Source organism: Venturia canescens, chromosome 9 (genome assembly GCF_019457755.1).
Source record: "Venturia canescens isolate UGA chromosome 9, ASM1945775v1, whole genome shotgun sequence".
Lineage (NCBI taxonomy): Eukaryota > Metazoa > Arthropoda > Insecta > Hymenoptera > Ichneumonidae > Venturia > Venturia canescens.
Genome location: NC_057429.1, coordinates 19,049,832 through 19,061,940, shown reverse-complemented (window position 1 = coordinate 19,061,940; position 12,109 = coordinate 19,049,832). Strand labels below are relative to the sequence as shown.

The window sequence follows — 12,109 nt, the reverse complement described above, 5'->3', positions numbered from 1 at the left end:
ACGAGAGTCGAGGACGTAGAAACAGAAGGACTGAGAGTGAATCGAGCAGTGATCGTTACTCTCGAGGGAATTAAGATCTTAAATAGCTCGAAGCTCCTCTCGATTCAGTGGGAAAACAGCAGTCTGTGAGTATATTGGCAAGTGAGGATTGCAGCAACTCTGTGTGCCTCAAGTGTCGAGACTCGTTGCCTCCCTTTCTTTCGATCAGTGGGGATAGGCACCGACGACATTACTCCCTTGGGAGTCACGGAGACGAAACAGTCAGGGAGGTATGACGTGGAGCACGAACGACTCACCGAACGGAGAATTCAGGGAAAAGATCTTTGGGAGGCGAAAAAATCGAAAAAAAATGTTTCCTCAGCTATTATAAAAGGCATTCAGTGGAAATAGCAATTCCAAAGAAAATTCAAAATCGCTTGAAAGTGTTGCAACGATTCAGGCTTAGATGATGGAGTGTAACGAATCAGCAAAAAATCTTAAAACGTTGATTTCTTTGTTGCGAAATTTCGTCGAATGATAAATTTCAGTAATTGCCCAATTATTTGATCAAGCGATGATTCATTCCTATGAAAATGAATTCCGGCTCATGCACTTAATAAATAAGCAGCAAGGAGCTCCCCCGGACCCCTGAAATGCCAAGGCTTAATAGCGAGAGAAAAAGCCATTATCGTAGCCACTGTGAAAAGTTGGGACTGCTCAATTTCTCTCACTTTTAATTCGCCCTTAATCGCGAGAGCTTTTGAAATGTATATATGCGCGGGGTGGCAGTTGTTGTAGGTGTTACACGTAGCCGGGAGGAGTTGGTAAATGGAGTGCGCGCAAAGCCCCTCTCGTCACGTAATACTCGAAGTATACTCGAGCAATGCTGGTGGGAGACAAAAATTTAGCGATCTTCCAAACGATTTCACTCGCTCTTGAGAAGAATTAAGAGAAAAAATAGCACAAAAAATTAAGCATGCAGGCTCAGGGAAGTGCGGGAGGAAATTCCCTGCAGCAGCATATCGAGGGATGATGCGATTTCAGAGGGTTGTAGATTTATCGTTGTGCCTGTTGGTCCCGAGGAAGAAAGAAATCATTTTTCGTCACGAGGATGCGAGGGGAATAAAAAATGCTCTCTCTTTCTCTCTCTCTCTCTTAACGGTTCGCTAGAACGTTGGCAAAACACATACAATAATGGGTAACCGAGCAACCCTCGAGCTCCATGAAGAGCCACGGAGGGGGTGAAACTTAAGGGGGTCTCGCAGCGACACGTATCTTTTCCTCTTCACTTTTTCTCTTCCTCTTTTTCCTTCGTTCTTCCACTCTCCTCCGGGTTTCTCTTCAATCTTTCGTCTCTTTTGTTTCTCCCTCCGCGCGCAGACCTTCCTCTTTCATGTCTCAAGCCACCCGACGAACAGGCACGAAGCTACGACTCGTTTCGTCCGCGAGATCTCTTGAGGGAAGCCCCGGATTCGACGTCTGTCGTCGCACCAGTAACGAATATTCGTATCTCCGTGCACTTGTGTATCTCTTTCAATTCTCCGGGGTCTCATTCAGCCCATTTTTGTCGGTTTTCTCTCCTTTTTTACCATCGTCACAGTCACGCACGCCCTGACCCAGTTCTCGTTTTTCTATGCAAACGAGCGTGTACACGGCGAGCTGGCAAAACGAGAAACTGCATCAACATCGATTTCAAATTACTCCAATTTGCTGTATTTTTATTCGAATCCTACTCAATTTTTTTCGCCGTTTTTTTATTCCCCGGAAACCAGGGACGAAAAACATGGACGCACGCTCGGGTTTTCTGTCAATTAGCACACTTTGCGACCGCTTACGTCACACCGCGGATGTCTCTGTGTTAAGGAAATTTCGGGAAGAACTTTTCGCTCTTTATCAACTTCAATTAGGACTAGGACCAACGGAACTTGCAGCTTTTGTTGAAATTCCGACGAGCTTTTTTTTTTTTGCCAACTCCGCGATTGTACGTAAACTGCGCTCTCGAAACGAGCTCGAATTTTGGCTGAACTATAAGTAGGAAAGTATACTCGAGTTCACTTGGCACTGAGAGCGCGCAGTGGGCATGCACACATGAGGCGAAATATGACACGGGAGAGAGTGTATAGTTTCGAAGCAGTTTGGAGGCGGGCCAGCGAGAGTAGGATTATCAGGCCACTTTCTCAAAGGCTCGTGGACAACGGGCGCACATTTATTTAGAGGAAATAGAGAAAAGAATGTGGAATTTTGAGAGCGCAGGGGGACGAAAGTTCCTCATGAAATTTGCGAACGCGGAGCAAAAATGTTTGATCTCATCTGGAGCGTTGCGAGTCCCGGGGAAAGCTCCAAAAGTCATTTCTCCAAAAGCCACGTTCCCTGGAAACTTGCCTGAAGGATTCTTGAAAAAGCATTTCGAAATGATTCCGCACATGGGATGAGCGAGGAGCAGAGAAGCTGCGCGCCTGAGAGGAGAAACACTTGGCAGGACAATGGCTGCTGACGCGAGAGATAAAACGCAGGTTTTTCGGCTCGGCAACGTCGCCCGATGATCTAGTAGATAAAAAAAGTCAAGACGAAAGTTTTAGCTCGTGTGCGTGAGGAGGCTCCGCAGTTGGAGCAGGTTCGGTGCGAGCTGAAGCGAAACTTTCGAGCTTCACAAATGAAGGTTCGTTAAAGCGAGGCCTGGCCGTCCCTTCGCGAGGATCAGACCGGCTAAAGAAGGAAAAAATTCAGATCGAATATTTTTTTTCTCCACGAGCCTCGTCTCCTCTGTTTCTCACCCTCTCTCCGACGCTGTCTCTCTCTCTCTCTTCACACCCTCCCGCATTTGCTCCCTCTAAATTGCGTGTAGGGGAAAATAGTCAATGAGATAAAACGCGGAGCTCGAGGAGGGAAGCACACAGGAAGAGGGGGCGAGAGAGAGAGAGAGAAACACGCGAAAGAGCATGAGCATCGTCAGTGGGGAGTCGTTTAGTCTGGCACACAACAGGCAAAGTGCGTATGTTAATGCGCCGCCCGGTTGGCGAGCCCCTGAGACGGGGGAATTGCATTTATCGTCAAAGTGCGAAAACATGAAAGAAATAATGAGAAAAGAAAAACGTCAAGTTTTCACCAAATGGGGAGAGAAAAAGAATGAGGATCCGGAATGGAAAACGTTTGTTGATGATGCGATCGTCCTCGGATTAAAGAACAAGGGAATTAGGGCTTTGCGAGCGTCTTTTCATCGGTACGAACCCTTCACCAGTGCTACCACATTCGTACATATAAAAACCTGTGAATTCGTTGAGCTTACTCCCTTTACGTGGGAACGCAGCGACCGATTTTTCGCTACGAAAACTCCGAAAGAACTCAAAAAAAGGAAAAACATTTTTCAACGTTATTCTCGATCGGTTTTTCAGCACTGGAAACCGAAATAATCAATCATCGTTGTTGTTACAACAATCGTTGCAACGATAATAACTAGTGAGAAATAAAGAGAAAAATGCGTCTTGCCGACTGTCAAGAGACCATGCAGAGAGTGGAATATCCCAGTAAAAAGAGAAGTCTGGTCGAGTACCTGAGCTCGAGTTTCCGCTTACATTTCCGCGTTCGTAACACATCGCCCGAGTCCATACGCTAAAGAATATACGAGAAGTAGCACTCATACGTTACACTCCGCAAAATTGAATTCGCTGGTCGGCACGATATTTTGTTTTTTCCTTCGTCTCTGCGTTTTCCATTCGTTTCTCTATTGTTCAATTTTATAAATGCAAACCGTCGACGAGCATTGTTTAATTGAAATATGTTTGCGTGAAGCCCGTTCACGATTCATGCCTCTCAACGTTGTCGAGATACTCGCCTACCGGAGTTTCGAATTTTCGAACCAAGGACACTTCGCGTTCGAGAGATCGAGAAAAGCTCGAGGATTTTACGGAAATTAGTTTATCCGAGAGTGAACATTCGTTGGAGCAACGGAAATGCTTTGCTTTGCTTACAAATAGTTGATGCAATTTTGTAAAATGGATTGCTCTTCCACTTTCTCATCAACATCAACGTTGATACTCATTTTTTAAAACTAAAATTATTGCAAAAAATGAGAAAAAAGAAAGAATTTTTTAAATTACAAGTATTTGGCTCATCGAAATGTAAATTGAGCAAAGTTCAAAATTTTTATCACAAATTACCGAATTGTGGTTGGAAGGGTAGCAAAATCTTGATTAATATTATTAATGTGAAAGTGTGTTTATTTGTTATTCCTTCACGCCCTGGCTAAGCAACCAATCTACGTAATTTTTGGCATAGAGCTAGTTGAAAGGACGGAGACTAACTCAGGCTACTTCTGATCCTAGAATAAAATCAAATTCCCAAGTTAGATTAACAGGAATATTCGTAAAACTGTCCTTTCTTCACGTCCTATCAAACCAACGAAACGACTTGATTTTTCGCATAGAAATCGTTGAAAAGACGGAGTGAAAAGTCGCTCTCCTACGCTCGAAATTGACATGTCTCATTAGCTACTAACGAAAAAACACACTAACAAAAAACATCATTTACACAAGCGTCCTTAAATAGTGCGCTGTTCTGTATTCATTGGTCGGTGCCTTATTCCTCCTGGCAAAATAGTATTAAAATAAAAGTTGATAATGCATGAAGCTTTTTTTATAATAAATGAGTCGTTCGAAAGGATGACGACAGCGATTGTTATAAACGATCGTAAATTAATAACATCGAAGGCAATTTGTATTGATTCGCAGCACTTAATTTGGTAAATGATAAAAAGTCGATTTCAATGGTCATGCCTTAATCCGATTAGTCCACGTAATTACATTCGTTGAAACGATAAATGTTTGAACGTTTTAAAAATAAGGGTTGAGCAAACAGTGAGTTCTTCGCCCACAACGTGAACTATTGGCCCGGGACGAGGACGCGTAGCACACCCCACGAAAAGCTGTTGCACGTGTGCGCTCGAGAGGCGCTAATAAAATTTTCAATCGCACAAAGCGAGTTCGCTTACTGCTCGCGAAGATTCGAATATGTGAAAGTGGAAAAGGTCAGGCTTCGATCAGACCTGTGGATTGACACTGAATAATTGAAATCTCGGATGCATTAATCGATGCCAGAGAAGCATTACGATTCAATTCTGTCCAGAGTGAGATTTGTGTGGGCGAATAAAAAAAGTGGAAAAATAAACGTTCCTTTTTATCCCGGGTTATATGGACGACCCGCAAATTTTTCATTCGGATAGAAACTTTGCTCGCTGTTTTACGAGCGGATTAAGGAATCCCCGCTTCATCAATAGCGGAGCATCGTTGCCGTCCCGCGCGGGCGGGAGGAGGAAAAGTGAGACAGACACGAATCGCGCGCAAAGGGTTCGAAGTGAGCACCCCTGGCAGGTGGCGGGGCGCGATGCTCGTAGCCATGGCAACCCTTGAGCTCTCTCGCAACCCCCAGGCAACACTCGAACAAATACAACCCCCGGATCTACGGGCTCTTTCGATCGATGCTAAATCGTAAAACTCGTTTCGATACTCCCACCCACCCCCGCCCCCGCAGCCCATCGACTTTGGGATTATGACTGCAGGTACAGTTCCATGTTCGTTATGTGCCCGAGAGCTCCGACCGTACCAATGACACCCTGTTCAATTATTACTAATTACTGTACAACGCTTCCGGAGACCACTTTCCACACAGCTATAGAAAAAACCTTGAACCGCATTCCGTATGGCGAATTTTAGCGCAATGCCGAGCTGTTGCTCTTGAAATTGAACTGTAGAAATTTATCGGTGCTCGCGGTTGAACGAAAAATCCTGTACCCCTGACATTCATGATTTTTTCAAGCTCGAAAAATTGCGGAGTAATAACTTTTCATTTTCTTTTCCTTTCCACACGCTGCTGCTGCTGCTGCTGCTGCTCCGAACGGACGAATGTCTACGCTGCTTTTTATACCCCAACTCGATACAAAAAGCTTCGAAACATTTTTAGCATTTCTACCTCCACCCACGCTCGAGCCTCAGCCGTTATTTTTTCCCCCACTTAAAAGGCACCTCGAATTGAAAAGTCCGGAACGACAGTCGTCTTCCCACTCCGTTAGGCTTTCTTGACTCCTGCAACTTTTACGAACTCCTTAAACACCTCCGATTCGTGCTTTTGCGACTGTACACAATCATTTTTATCTTGAGTCGCACTGAAAACTTTGCGAATATCTCAGCTTCTGGGGTGAACATTTTCGAGTTGATTCGCAGAAGCCAAAGACCTTGTGACACTTTCAAAACCGTTGATAACCAGCAAACTTTTTCTTATAAAATTAAAATTAAAATAAAATGGTAAAATTGAAAATTTTCTTATCCTCTCAAATATTTATTAAAATCGATCCGAAATACAAACAAAAATGCGTATAAAAGGGAAAAGAAAGGCGCGAGCGTTCGAAGCCTCGAGCTGAAAAATCGAGCGACGACAGCACAGCGTTCGCCCCGTGGGCATCGCTCTCTTCTAAAAAATATACACGAACTCCGAATTCCTAGACGACGGATACCCAGGAGAATTCGCGGGGAGCAGAAAATGTATCGGAAATTTTTTTTCCCCGAGCTCTCGTAGGGCGAGAGTGGAATGGATAGGGAAAGAGAAGTTTCTCGATAGTTCTCTCTCGCCTGTTCTCGACGTTCTCTCTCTCTCTTTCTCTGAAGAATGTGTTACACGCAGTCGAGAAAAGAGCGATACGGTGAGGAGGAAGTAAGACGAGAGGAAGTGGGAGAGCGAAAGGGCAAAAGTGCCCTACTCAAGAGTTCGTGGACGGCAATGGGGGGGGGGGGGGGCTTGGGTTGGGAGGGAAATTTTTATTCAAGGGCCGACCCGGCAGGCCCTCGACAACGATCACCGACGCGGTGAGCGCTGTGTGCGCGGACTAAGGTGAAGACAAAATCGTATAGTTATATTCGAAGACCCACGAGCGTGGGTGTGCGCCTCGTGGAAGGGTTGAAACGAGGAAGTTCTGAGTGCGAGCGAGCGAGAGAAGGGCCGGGGGGAATTCAGACGAGTGACGGGGCTTGAGTGATTCGAGGGTGAGAGAGAATGTAGCAAAGTTTAGAGAGAAAGGGAGAGAAACTCGAGAGAGGGGGAGGCAGAGTGAAGAGAAAGGCTACAGAGTTGGTGTGTTCGCTCGGCTTCGAGTTTCCCGGTGCGGAAAGGCTTGCGGAGGAAGGAGCGATCTCACGACGCCAGGGAGGGGAGCTTCGGTGCGACTGCTTCGAGGACGCACATATCATCCCGCCGCGGGGTGGACCGAGCGCAGGGGAAAGGGGGAAAGGCCGGAATGAAGAGTTGAGAGTGAGGATTGCATAATTCAAGTTCAAAATCAGCTTTCACGTGGCCGCAGGTACTTCGTTAGTGTTAATTGGAATCGCTCGATCGAGTCTCCCGTACTCGCAGTTCTCTTCGTTCTTATCTATTTTGAAAATAGACATTCGCGTCAACTGAAATTGTTACCGTATTGTGAAGGATTTTCATAATTCGTAGTAGCGAAATGATTCTCTTGTCGAGTCAGAAAATCTGCGCATTTCTGTGCTCCCCAGTCAGCTGTGCAAGGCGATATTTGCGATGCAAAATTCCTCTCAAATTTTCTTTCAATTCCTGTTTTTTCAATCCCGGGGACACGGACCGTTGAAACATCGCCGCTCGCTCCTGAAGCCTCTCGCGAAATCAATCTCGAAAGCATTCAATTCGCTCCTGGTGTCTAATCTCTTGGAAAATTACTAGGGGCAGTCTCTCGACGTCGGCTTTTTGTACTCGCGCCCGCGCAGAACGGGGCTTGTGCTTTCGACCTGCCCGCACGACTCGTCCACCGAACCCTCTCGTACTTGTGAATGATTTTGCAACGGTCGTACTGGTTATCGGATCGAAGTATGCAGAATTTAGTACCGACGATTCATCACTCCTCGAAACTCGAAAGTTCGAATTGGTCGAAATCGCAAAGAAGGAATTTTTGTCTTTTATTTACTGGAATTATTTCCGCCATTTGCCTACGAAAAATGGCGCTCTTGCTTAACGAATTCTTACAATTTCCCTCTCACATTCAGCCCTCGCACTTCTTCACGAAGTCGACGAAATATGCAGACTTCCCCAGTCTCGCATGGCGATTCTCGTCTTCGATAACGCGGGACATCTCGTGCTCCTACATTGCAGCTATTATCATTTCTGGGTCGCGTCGGCGATAGTTCCATTTAGGACCAAACATTCTGAGTATTACGTCATAGCTCAGCCCCCGGAGCAGGACACACTATTTTATGAGTTTTGTTTTGAGATAGCCCGAAGATAATACGAATGTGGAGATGAAACTGCAGCCATTCCGTTCCATAAAAATTCCACGATACCGCGACTTCCAGGCCTGTAGAATCATCGTTTCAGACGTTTTTCCTCGATTGTTCTTGAAGTGCTTCGAATTCTCTTTTCCTCTGTTCAAACGTGAAAATTGTAGAATTTTCTAGTCCTTGAAATTCAACAAAAAATTGTATATCCAGCGAGAAACCGAACGTTTTAATGTTTCCATTTTTTTCACGCTTTCTACAAGCAAAACTGTTCGATTGAAATAACAAAAAAAAGAGAGAACAAAAAACTCGTAGCCCGAGTGTCCGTTTTGAGAAAAGAATTGAAAATACCAGGAACGCTGGATTCGAGAATACATTTTCTTGGGCCTCTCGTTCTGTGATTTATCATTTATACTTTATTTATGAGGAGAGTTGTTTGTAAAAGTCTAGAAATGATCCCATTTGCTACAACACGAGTGGCGTGGGGGGAAGTAGATTGAATAAAAATCAGGATTCAAGTTAGCAAACAAGTCTCCTCCTGGAAGCACCTTTCAAACGACTGCGCTTTGTATCCGGATTATTATTAATGGAGAAGAAGACGATGGAAGGAGGCTCGAGGAAGCTAACGATGAAAATCGAATGAGAGAGGAAGAACCGAGTGGATTATAGCTCGAGAGTCAGAGGAAAATCAGGTGCAATTTTGCCTAGCCCGAGAATTTCCCCCCCTGGGGAAAGAGTTTGTTTCAAAGGACGCCGCGGAAGTTCGTTCTCATCTCGTTCATCATCGCAACTCTCGTCTCAGCAATCCTCGTCCTGTAATCATCTTTCTCATATACTTTTGTGCTCCATCTCTGCTTTTGTTTTTCACTCCCTCCAATCTCCCAGCTCAATAATTGAGTACAGAATGAACTCGAAATCTCGCGCAGGAACTTTCGCTCGACAAAGATGCCAATTGCGATCAAACAATTGTAAAATATTTTCGCATTTGTTTATTCAAAGCTGACGACTCTGGCGAGCAGCATGAACTTTTGAGCAGCCAACGAATGAGAAATAAGCAATTTTCAAGGAATTTTTTAAAATAATAAATAATACAATGCCACGGATTATTTCGGTAGAACGAAAATTGCCAATTGCAATATCACGACTGACCTTCGACTGGAAAATATTGACCGAGATCCAGACGCACACAGCTGAGAATCCGAAACGAACGAACCCCTCAAGAATCCTACGAAATTTGAAGACTCAAAACGACTGGATGGAGCATTCAACATGCAAATATGGAAATGCGATTCGAGGCGTGAACGAAGCTCGCCCGAACAAAAGAGACGCTAGGAAGTAGGTTGGCACGAGGCAAATGTAAATTAATTCAGGGCTTATGAGCTCATTTTTCATAGAGAAGTGAATGCTAAAAACTGGCAAATGTCGGTCAAGTGTTTGGCTTTAGAGGGTAAGCAGTGTACGGCAGAGAGAGATTCTCAAAACGACGCGTGTGTGGCGCACGTGTTAAGATAAAGAAAAACATTGGAATAATCGTAATGAGAAAAAATGAGGAATGGCGAGAGCGAGGTCGAAGTAGAGGGCCTAAAAAAACAAGCGATTCTCAGAGTTGCTCCATCCCGTCAACTAAAAGACCAAGAGCTTTTAACTTGTTTTTTACCTCTCATGTTTTCCAACTTTAACGCGCGCGCATAGGCTTCTTCGGCTTCGCGACAAGGTCGAGGCACTTTGTGGCGTTCACGCTTGTGCGTCCCGTTCTCGAAAGCTTCGTCAGTTTACTCGTCAGAGCTATTCCCATCTGTGCTGTCACTGCGCGCACACTTTTATTATATTTTACTCTCGCGTCGAGACCGAGATGACGTCGTCGAGCTTTCACGAAGAGGAAATAGACGAAAAGCTATAGACGAAAAGCTTTAGACAAAAGAGCAGTAACCAAATTAGAAACGCACTGGAAATGCCTGCCGAGAATGTTCAGGGTCGGTCGCCTTCGGCCGAAAGCTGATGGAAAAATTTTCGCATCTTCGCGGCAACATCACTGAAGAAGCAAACTCGCATTTTCTTACAAACGCTAAAAATTTTGGTGCCAATTTCCAGAAAATACTGATAGAACTCAAAAATTCGATCATCGAGGTCACACTCACCACACTGGTGCAAATTTGCACTTGGAATTTTCAAAACGTTCTTATTTCAGTTCTTAGATTAGAATAATTTAAAAAATTTTTAAATCAAGCTTTATTATAGAAAAAATGAGCAAATTGAAGAAAGAAATTTTGAAGTTCGCACTTGAAATTTTCGTGGGTGCTAATTCGCACCAGTGCCTGGTGTCTGCGGGTTAAAATTCTCGAGTTAACCCACAAACTCAATGAACTCATTTGGTCCATCGATCGATTCGATTTATCTCGAGATTTTCACACGAATATCGTTTCCATCAATGAGATTCCATCAATAAACGAAATTTCAAGAAATTTATGAAGATTCTTTCACAAAGTTATTCTCCGCCGGATTCGAAAGCTACGGTTACGAAATTTCTTTCTTCACGCATAAAAAAATTGACGGAGGCAGTGCAATTCAACTTCGTCCATTGTTTATTTCGTTTCCGGAGCTTCCTGTCTTCACGGGAGATAATTTTTTGTTCAATATCGATTTTATTCGCCCACCGAGCAAATATATCGGGTGAAGCGATGACGCAGGAACGATCATATCGCCCTTGGGAATCACACGGCGGTCCATTTCCGGGGACTGCACTGCTATCCGTACAAACATACACGGCGTGTGTGCGTGCGCGGATGCAGTGTCGCTATAACGAGGTTATCTCGATTTTATTGGCTTTTATGGTGAACATAAAACGATCCGAGTTCACCGAGAGAGAGAGAGAGAGATTTCGAGGCTCGAATGTACTTTTTGACTATTTTTGCCTGTCAATTTTCAGTTCCATGGAACAAGTGTTCACTCTCCGGAGCAATTTGACTTCAGGAATTTCGCGACGAGGCTTTTAAAAGGTAGCAACAATCGGCCCATGCTCTCTATCGACGGAATTGAATTTTCGTGAAAACAAAATTCACTCGATAAACCAATTTCGAGCGCAATATTCACCAAACTGAATTTTCCATCGAATTTTTTCGTTAATTCAAACAATTCATCACGAAATTTCTCAGTCAGCCGACCTCGCAGGGTGTGAATTTAAATTCGAATTTCATCAGTTCGATCGATGAAGCAATTATTTGCAGGAATAACCGCGGAGCTGTTTCCGTTTGAATCGAGCCGAATATTCTGCCAGAATTGTGACAACGAAACATCACAACCGTCAACGCGAACACAAAATTATTGAATCGCGATGAGCGAGCGATACACGCGCTCCAGCTAATCGTTAATCTGTCGTTGTTGATTGAAACCCGTTCGTGCTCCCCTCGACATTTCCGTTCAGCACGCGCACGTTTTCAAAAACATTGTAAACGCTATTCGCGATGCACATTGACGTCCGTTGAAGCGCGTCTTCCCCAACTCCGATGCAGCGATATTTTATACGAGATTACATGCCAAAGTGGGAGGAGAAAGAATTGCCTCGCGAGGGCAATTCTCAACGAAAAGAGCGTTTGCTCGTGTTGACACTTTTGCCAATAACTCGTGCTCCTTTCTCAGGGTCCTTTTTTGTACGAAAATATCACTCGACCTCCGGGGACGGAGGGAAAAGAACTGCTAATCCGATGAACTGTTGGGACCCAAATTTTTATTTTCGGCACAACTGAAACTCCCGAGTCCTTCATTACCGGAAAAGGGACTCGACTTTTTATTCCCATTTTCTCGAACTTCGATACGAAAAGATCGATACGAACGCACAATTGTAAAGTTTATACTGTCGA

The 12,109-nt window shown here is 44.5% G+C and overlaps 1 protein-coding gene across 1 annotated transcript in view; it reads right to left on the bottom strand.

Moving 5' to 3' along the window:
• LOC122415876 (serine-rich adhesin for platelets) overlaps nucleotides 1-12,109 on the bottom strand; it is a 56,849-nt gene that overhangs the window by 30,392 nt on the left and 14,348 nt on the right. The gene's annotated exons all lie outside the window — the stretch shown is intronic.